The sequence below is a fragment of the Zootoca vivipara genome, chromosome 13 (assembly GCF_963506605.1).
Source record: "Zootoca vivipara chromosome 13, rZooViv1.1, whole genome shotgun sequence".
Lineage (NCBI taxonomy): Eukaryota > Metazoa > Chordata > Lepidosauria > Squamata > Lacertidae > Zootoca > Zootoca vivipara.
In genome coordinates this window covers 9,139,386-9,145,571 of record NC_083288.1, presented here as the reverse complement: position 1 = coordinate 9,145,571, position 6,186 = coordinate 9,139,386, and the positions used below count along the sequence as shown (strand labels likewise).

The 6,186-nt window shown below is 47.5% G+C and overlaps 1 protein-coding gene across 1 annotated transcript in view; it reads right to left on the bottom strand.

Annotated features, from left to right (window-relative positions):
• Nucleotides 1-3,604: 3,604 nt before the first annotated feature.
• THNSL2 (threonine synthase like 2) overlaps nucleotides 3,605-6,186 on the bottom strand; it is a 28,478-nt gene continuing 25,896 nt past the window's right edge. Inside the window, exon 11 of the transcript XR_004693816.2 lies at nucleotides 3,605-4,494. The gene's annotated coding sequence lies outside the window, so the exon portion shown is untranslated. The remainder of the gene's footprint in view (nucleotides 4,495-6,186) is intronic.

Sequence of the window (6,186 nt, the reverse complement as noted above, 5' to 3'; positions counted from 1 at the left end):
TAGCTGCCAAGTTTTCCCTTTTCTCGCGAGGAAGCCTATTCAGCATAATGGAAAATCCCTGAAAAAAAGGGATAACTTGGCAGCTATGAAGGGAAGTAATGTCCTATTCCATAATAATAATAATAATTTTATTATTTATACCCTGCCCCCGCCACTCTGGACAACTTCCAACATACAGTCGTACCTTGGAAGTCGAACGGAATCCGTTCCGGAGGTCCGTTCGACTTCCAAAAGGTTCAGAAACCAAAGCGCTGCTTCTGATTGGCTGCAGGAAGCTCCTGCAGCCAATCGGAAGCCATGGAAACCCCATCGGACATTCGGCTTCCAAAAATCACTTCCGGGTTTGCGGCGTTCAGGAGCCAAAATGTCTGAGAACTAAGCTGTTCGAAAACCAAGGTACGACTGTATATAGAAACATAATAAAACATGAAACATTTTTAAAAACTTCCCTATACAGGGGTGCTTCAGGTGACTTCTAAAGATTGTTTAGTTATTTAGCTCCTTGGCTTGGAGGGTCCCTGAAAACAGGGACATCATAAGGAAAAGCGGGATGTTCCAGGATCAACTAAGAAACCCAGGATGGCTTCTGCAAATCCAGGATTGTCCCTGGAAAATAGGCACACTTGGGGAAGGGTCTGCTATTATGGGGGTCCCCTTCACAACCAGCAACAAGGCTTGGGTGACCACTGTTATCTTCTTTGATGGGGTTGTTCCACAACAGATCACTACATTAAAAAAAAAAAGCTACTACATCTCAGATTTTGATTAAAATTGCTGTACTGGATTATCTCACATGCCCAAGTCACTGGTGTGAATAAAAATGACCTGTGCCTTATAGTTTTCGAGTTATTGGGTGTGTGTGTGTGAAAATTGGGGAAATGTTATCTGCATGCATGATTTATAATTTTAAGCAATGTGGTCTAAAGTTGCCTCTGTGGCCCCTCTGGGATGAGGGGCCCCAAACTGGAGCTTCATTGGTTCCCCCCCCCCACTCCAACTGACATTATTAAAAGAGATTTCCGCTTTCTAGACACAGAATTTTCCTTCACTACTTCTCTGCATGCCAGAAAAAAAGCTTAATTCCTGGGTGTCAGAGACAAAGGGACAAGTAAAGGGGGGGCACAGCACAGCACAGCACCACTAATAATGTTCCGGATGGATAAAAAGCAAGAAACTCCAGTCAAACTGGCAAGAATGTATCCAGGCCTAAGTAATATATGTTGGAGGTGCAATTTGGAACTAATATCCACATATGGTGGAACTGTAAAATAATTAGGGTGTATTGGGATATGATCTACAAAGAACTAAAAAAAATATTGAAATACCCATTTAAGAAATGCCCGAAATTGTTCCTTTTGGGAATGCTCCCGGACGACATCAAACCCAGGGATAGATGCTGTATCAGCTATGCGGTAACCGCCGCAAGGATCTTAATTGCAAAAATTGGAAGGCCACAAACGCCCCGAGCAAAGAAGATTGGCAAGAAAAACTTTTTAATTATTATACCCTGGCAAAAAAATATGATGAAATTAATAAAAAAAAATGAAGATTCACAAAATAATTGTAAGTTATTTTCAAATTACAAAGTAAATTAGAGAAACCAAGTCTTATTGGTTTGTGGATCAGGAAAAGCACAAATGCACAGCTGCCGTTATCGAAATGCAGGGGGGCAGGGGCTTGTTTTTGGGAGGCTATGCAAAAATGCTCGTGGGCATTGGATACAGTATGTCCTGCAGCCTGCAAATTAGCCTCCCCTGCGTTAGAAAGATTATTGTGCCAGTTGCAGTTTAAGGCACTCCTGTCTTTGTTTTATTATTTCGAAATCCCAAGAGATAGAAGGAGGGAGGCTGGTGGAAGGGGAAAGTTAGCTGCTTTAGCTGAAATATATAACACAGCTTATGTGAGAGCTGTTGGCCAGAAGATCAGGGTCTGTCTGATAAGCAGTCTAAGGCTGCAAATCTAAGCCCGTTTACCTGGGAGCAGGGTCGTCTTAAGTATATCTGGCGCCCTGGATCCGTGGTGCGAAGATCCCTCCGGTGCCCACCCCCGTTCACCAGCGCAACTGTCTGGAGGGCGCAGCACGGTGCCACCTGGCGGCCCGGCGCCCTGGCGCATTGCGCCACCCAGCCTTGCCTTAGGGCCGGCCCTGCCTGGGAGTAAGCCTCATGGAACTCGAAGGGCCTTACTTCTGAGTAGGGATGAATCCCCCAAATTCAGTTTCTCATTTTCCCTCCCCCAATCTTAAATTCACGTTACATACACATTTTTGCAAGCAACTCCCCCCATACGATACATTTTTAGATGTTCCCTTCACTAATATGTGCTTCTTCTTTTTTTTGCACAGTTTCCCCTAATGTCGACATTTTTTTTTTTTTGAATGCAACATTTGGCTTGAGAACTGCATCCCCAAACCCAGAGACGTTTGGATTTCGAGCAACGGCTGGGTCTCGGTTTGCACATTTTGTGAGAAATGGGTAGACTCGCATTACAATCGGAACTGAGCCCAATTCCTCCTCTGTCCCTGCTCCTGAGTCGGCAAGTTGAGAACTGCGCTGCGAGTGTCTGTGTGGCACAGTTTATCACCCAGCATTTACAGCCTTACCTGGCCGCTTCTTGCATAGGAAGGGATTAAAGGTGAAAGGCCGGTTTGGCGGGGCAGAATAAAAAGGAAGGACTGGATTATTCTAGTCTAGTGAATCGAATTAAAGTGGGACTTCCATGGAGTATTCAGAGCTGGGAGCGAAGGAGGCCATAATTAAAGCCACCGGCCCTCAGAGTAGCCAGAGAAGCTATGTGGAAGGGAATTGTACCATGACCTTGCCGAAATAATGACCAGGGGAACTCAAGCACAGCTGACAGCGGCAGGAACCTTCTGACCAAGGGAAGATTGTCACAGAGGGACATGTCACCTCGGCTAACACAATGCCTTTCAGAGGGTCAAAGAAACCGCTTAGGATTTCCTGATGCGGGCCAAGGACTTGAGACAAAAGCTACTGTTTGCTTCTGTGGAAGGTGGTCCCACACTAAAACATTATCCTCTCCGTCCCCCGCCCCCCCCCCCCCCCCCCGGTCTCCAGCACAGAGGATTTTTCTTCATTCAGTTTCCATGGGGCCTTCCTTGCAAGATCATGCACGGCTCATAAAACGGGCAGGAGAGAGAACCTTATCACCTTAGAGAACTTACTTAAAACGTTGACACTGATTTAGCACATTGGCACATTGATTTAGCAGAGGGACACATCTTCTGATACATTAAGGGCAGTGGTGTTTCAGTGGCAGCAGGGCAGCTTAAAGGTCTGGGGGCTGCAAAAAGGCAAAAGAGTTTGCATTCGGGAAAACTGCTGCCGGACTATTACAAGGCTAAAAACTACAAACCGTTTAGAGATTTCATTTCTATTATGTATTGGCTCTTACAGTTTACACTAGCCTAGCCTGACGTGGGGTAGATCTACACACAGGGGCAGAAATGCTATAAATAAGTCAGAAATTAAATCGTTATAGCAAACGGGGGGGGGGAACCCTATGTAAAAAGGCTATTGACAGGTTTTGTGCTCCCTGGTGCCATCCGGTGTTGCGTGTTTATAACTATTCAAATATCTGGTTGTTGTTTTTTACTAATGTAGCTGAGTCCCTGGTTCCTGGTGTGTGTGTTTTTGTTTTACAAAGGTAAGATCACATTCACACCATACATTTCAAGCACTGTGATAAACAATTAGGGGTGCCCCCAAAGAATTCTGGGTGCTGGGATTTCTTAAGGGTGCTGCGAGTCTTTAAGGAACCTCTATTCCCCTCCCAGAGCAGTTTAACAATCAATCCGTCTTCAAAGGGAACAGGGCATTCCTCCCCCGAAAGGGTAGGAAACCCACAAGATAGTCTGACTGCATCCTCGTTCTTTACATTGGTTTCCTGGAAGTTCTTTTGCAACTAGCCAGAAAAAGCACTACCAAGGTGTTGCTGTAACTAAACCACTGAGCCTCTTGGGCTTGCTGATTGGAAGGTCAGTGGTTTGAATCCCCGTGACGGGGTGAGCTCCCGTTGTTCGGTCCCAGCTCCCACCAACCTAGCAGTTCGAAAGCACACCAGTGCAAGCAGATAAATAGGTACCGCTGCGGAGGGTGTTTCCATGCGCTCTGGTACTCGTCACAGCCCTACTGTCTGTGGACAAACGTCAGCTCCCTCGGCCTGAAAGCGAGATGAGCGCCGCAACCCCATAGTCGCCTTTGACTGAACATTACCGTCCAGGGGTCCTTTACCTTTTACCTAAAGTGCGCCATTACATTTCCCCCTCACTTTGCAAAGCTCACCATTCTGCAGTGTGGTGCTTTACCTTATCCACCTGCCGAAACTGACCTCATTACAATTTTATGTTCTCTGTAATGGGGGTTAGCAACCAGAGCGTCTGGGGCTGAATCCAACCTCTGCCATCTTGTTTCTGTGGTTGCCAAGCTCCCCATTCTTTTCTTGAAACAGTGCAAAAGGAAGGTGGAGAGGAACCTGTAGCAGCAAGAAGAAGAAGAGTTTGGATTTGATATCATGCTTTATCACTACCCGAAGGAGTCTCGAAGCAGCTAACATTCTCCTTTCCCTTCCTCCCCCACAACAAACACTCTGTGAGGTGAGTGGGGCTGAGAGACTTCAGAGAAGTGTGACTAGCCCAAGGTCACCCAGCAGCTGCATGTGGAGGAGCGGAGACGCGAACCCGGTTCCCCAGATTATGAGTCTACCGCTCTTAACCACTGCACCACACTGGCTCTCTCTAGAAACTCCTTCACACATTCAGTATGCATGGGTAGCTGTTGAAGGCATAAGTTTCCATAAGCATCAAGTCATTTGAGCCTTCCTCAGAAACGTCTGAATATGATGGACAGGGCAGAAGCATTGTACATGAAACCTCTGGGCTATGCAGTGTGGAACAGAAGCTGGGTCTGCTGCATAGATAATGGGCATTATCTCAATAATTACAATGGTTATATAAGGAAGCCTAGCATTGTTATCTCTGCGTTACCTATTCGGAAAGAGGGTTGTGAATAAGAAAAAAAATAGTTCACCTAAAACCTACTCAGTTCATGATGGAGGTAAGCAAAATCTGAAATTGAGGCCTTCCTGGTTGTTCCCCAGCCTGCAGAAGCCCATCTGGGGATGACCTATGGAAGGGAGCCTTATCTGTTGAGGCACCTCTCATGGAACTACCTCCCCTCTGACGTGGGGCAGGCACCCAAGAAGAAGAAGAGTTTGTGTCAGGAGTATGGGCAGGAGTCAGGGACTGGGGCCTGTAGTGCTTTGCAGGACTAGGGCCTGCGTCAGCTTGTGCTGGAGAAGCAAGGAGTGGCCACTCAGGTGAGGCCACTTGATACTTCACTGCAGCTGGTGGCAGGAGCTGGGAGGGATAAAAGCTCAGCATTTCCCTTCAGCTCTTTGCCACAGCAACACTATCCCTGCCTGGTTGCATCTGGCCTCTTGCTCCTTGATCCTGGAACCTTGCCTTGCCGATGCTTTGCTCCTTGGACCCTCGCCTTGCCGACGCCTTGATCCTTGACCCTTGGACCTTTGCCTTGCCGATGCCTTGCTCCTTGACTTTGCAACTGCCTGCTGCTGGACCCTCAGCCCTGCACCTGCTCCTGCTTCTACACCACCATCTTGCCTCTGGTCCTGACGTCCTCAGCCAGGGCTTCAACCGCCCGCTGACCGGACCGTGACAGTTTGGATTTGATATCCCGCTTTATCACTACCCAAAGGAGTCTCAAAGCGGCTAACATTCTCCTTTCCCTTCCTCCCCCACAACAAACACTCTGTGAGGTGAGTGGGGCTGAGAGACTTCAAAGAAGTGTGACTAGCCCAAGGTCACCCAGCAGCTGCATGTGGAGGAGCAGGGAAGCGAACCCGGTTCGCCAGATTACGAGTCTACCGCTCTGAACCACACCACACCACACTACACCACACCCAACCATGCTATGCTTCTTGTAGGGTTGCCATATTTCAAGAAGTGAAAATCTAGACCAGGCATCCCCAAACTTTGGCCCTCTAGATGTTTTGGACTACAATTCCCATCATCCCTGACCACTGGTCCTCTTAGCTAGGGATCATGGGAGCTGTAGGTCAAAACATCTGGAGGGCCACAGTTTGGGGATGCCTGATCTAGAAACAAACAATTCCCAAAGCTACAAAATTCCCGAGGCTGTTGAGCTT